Source organism: Nicotiana sylvestris, chromosome 3 (assembly GCF_000393655.2).
Source record: "Nicotiana sylvestris chromosome 3, ASM39365v2, whole genome shotgun sequence".
In the NCBI taxonomy this organism is placed as follows: Eukaryota; Viridiplantae; Streptophyta; class Magnoliopsida; order Solanales; family Solanaceae; genus Nicotiana; species Nicotiana sylvestris.
Window position 1 is genome coordinate 74,498,702 of NC_091059.1, and position 3,347 is coordinate 74,502,048.

Consider the following 3,347-nt stretch of genomic DNA (forward strand, 5'->3'; position numbering starts at 1 on the left):
TATTGTTAGCAATAAGAATAAATGGTATACCATCAACTATTTTATTATGAGGTCGTACAACTCACTTTAGAGCAATAGTGCTAAATTTATTAGGAAAGCAAAATTGATAATATGGGATGAAACGCTTTTGGCTAATCGTCAAACGATCGAAACAATTGCCTCGAGTTTTAGAGATATATTGGATATCAATGAACCGTTTGGTGAAAACTAATAGTTTGGGAGGTGATTTCTGTTAAGTATTATCAGTAGTTCCAAAATTGACGAAAGCATAAACCGTAAAAGCTAGCTTGCCAAAATTATACTTATGGCCTCAAATGAAAAATATTTAAATGACAAGAAATATAAAAGTAAGAATAGATCCAACATTCAGTGACTTCTTGTTTCGTGTCGGAAATGAAGAAAAGCATCTAATAAAAGATGATTTGGTTCTTCTAAAACACTTGGTTATCAACTCCAATGGTAATAATTGTGCATTTAATAAGGAAAATATTTTCATCATTAAATTAAAACGTAATTTGTGCAAATTACATGATAAAAATTAAAGAGTTATCTTAGCTAGCAGAAATGAATATGTTAATCAACTAAATAAAAGGTTGATTACTAAGTTATATGGTAAAAACAAAATATTTCTCAGTTTTTATTCAGCAGAAGGTGATGTCAACAATTACTACCAAGAAGAATACTTGAATACCTTAATACCAAATAACCTTCTACCGTACATGTTTGTTGTCAAGTTCATTATTTCTTATGTATGTTAGTATCTCCATATATATAATAGACTAAGTTAACATTGATCTTCCGCTGCATATAGACTGATTTTGAAGAAAAAATGCCCGTCATGCTATTGAAAACTCCATTGAATAGCTTATGTAATAGTACGCATATGGTATATAGAAGTTTTAACAATAACGTCATATATGCAGAACTTATGATACTATCAATGTGATTTAAGTATGTGTTTATCCCAAATTCAAATTTCGTCTTTCGAAACTAAAGAATATTCTTTTAAATTTGTGTGAAAATAATTTTCAGTATATTTATATTTTGTAGTTGTAATAAATAAAGCACAAGGAAAATATCCTAAATATTGGGCTATATTTACAACAATATATTTTCTTACACGAATAACTATATGTTGCACTTTCAAGAGAGATATCAATATCGACAACAAGAGTTCTGGTTATGATAGATCAACCAAAGTATTAGAAAGAAACATACACAAAAATATCGTCCATAAAGAAGTGGATATTTTTCTATTTTTATAATTTACCACAGAAAATTGTCACGACCCCAAAACTAACCCAGTCGTAATGACACCTATCATGGAGCTAGGCTAGCCGACATAATCCCAAATCAAAATCAATATTTCAAAATAAGGACGTTTTAAGTTATTAATTTTAATAAAAAAAAATCCCATAACATGAGTCTAAATAACAGGTGCAGAAAGAAAACATAAGCCCGACATCGGGGTGTCACAAGTCACGAGCATCTACTAAGGTCTGAATACAACAAAGACTATCACAGTTTGAAAAATACTAAAAATAGTCTAGGAAGATGTAATGACCCGACTTGTCATTTTAAGAATTTACGCCTTGTTTGGCGACATAAGGTCTCAAGCAACTTCGTAATATGTATTATGACTCGTGTGTGTGGTCGAGTTTAGTTTTCGGAAGATTCGAAATCTAATTTAAAGAAAAATTCTCATTTTGAAGTTTAAATGGAAAAAGTTGACCGGAGAGTTGACTTTTGAGAAAACAATCTCGGAATGGAGATTTGATGATGTCAATAACTCGTATGATGATTTCGGACTTAGGCGTATGTTCGGATTTGGATTTGAAAGTTCGTAGGACAATTCGACACATTTTGGCGAAAGTTGGAAAATATAAGATTTTGGAAAAGTGTGACCGAAGGGTGAATTTTTGATAACGAGGTCGGATTTCGATCCGAAAATGGGAATAGATCCCTTACGTCAAATATGACTTGTGTGCAAAATTTGAAGTCATTCCGGATTGATTTGATACGTTTCAGCGCAAAATATAGAAGTTGGAAGAATTGAAAACTCATAATTCGATTCATGGCGCGATTCAAAATTTTAGTGTTGTTTAGCATGGTTTAAAGCTTCGACTAAGTTCGTATTGTATTTTGGGATATGTTGGCATATTTGGTTACAGTCCCGAGGGGCTTGGGTGAGTTCCGTAGTGGTTTCGGACCATTTTTAGGCTAATTTAACTTGCTGGTTTTTGACAACAAGGTTTGAAAATTCTGATGCGAGGAGCATACATTGGAAGTTATATCTCGAAATATATAAGGATTCTGAAAATTTGCAAAACATGAAAGTTGTAGTCCTTGCGCTCTAGTTTCTGGAAAAGTAAACTATTCATCATTTGGATATTTATAAAGAAAGTTATGATCGACTAAATTTAGGCTGGTAAAGCTGTTTTGTAATTTCCCCAGAAATTTCTGATGCGAGGAACCTACTTTGGAAGCTTATATCTCGCAATCTATAAGGAATCTGAACATTTGTAAAACATGAAAGTTGTAGCTCTTTGATTCTAGTGTACAGGAAGTTAAACCATTCATCATTTGGACATTTGTACATAAAGTTATGATTGATTGAATATGACTGGTAAAGTTGTTTCTGGTGGACTTTTAGTGACGAAAATGAACTTTTAGTGACAGATGGGCAGAAACTTAAGGACCAAAAATGATCATTTTCTTCATGGGATTTTTGGAGCTCGGTTCTTGGGCGATTTTGAGGTGTTCTTCACGATTTCAACTCAAGTAGTGTCCTATACTCGAAAGTGTTTATATTACATAAATCCATGATTATTTTCATCGTTTAATTTAGATTTAAATGGAAGAAATCAAGATTTTTGTAAAATCTTCCAAAAACGAAAATTTTAGATTTGGAGGTCAAGTTGTTATCGGAATTAGATAAAATTGGTACGGTTGAACTCGTATCGGAATGGGTGTTCGGATTTCGTAAGTTTTTCCGGGATTCGAAATGTGGGTCCCACTACTGAATATTAAAATGAATTTCGGATTTTTATCCGAAAAATTAGTAAATTCTTATGGAATTCATTCCTACAATCCGTGTTGAGTATTTCGAATTGTTTGTGAATAGATTTGAAGCTTTTGGAGACAAATTCAAAAAGGAAAGTTGTGGTCGAGTAATTGATTGAAATTGCAAAGCGAGGTAAGTGCTTGGTTTAACCTTGACTTGAGGGAATATGAATCCCCAACTTAATTATTATGTGAAATTTTATGCGTGTGGTGTATATGTGAGGTGACGAGTATGTATGCACCACCAAATTTTTTGCTTACATGATCCTTTCCCCATTTTCAAT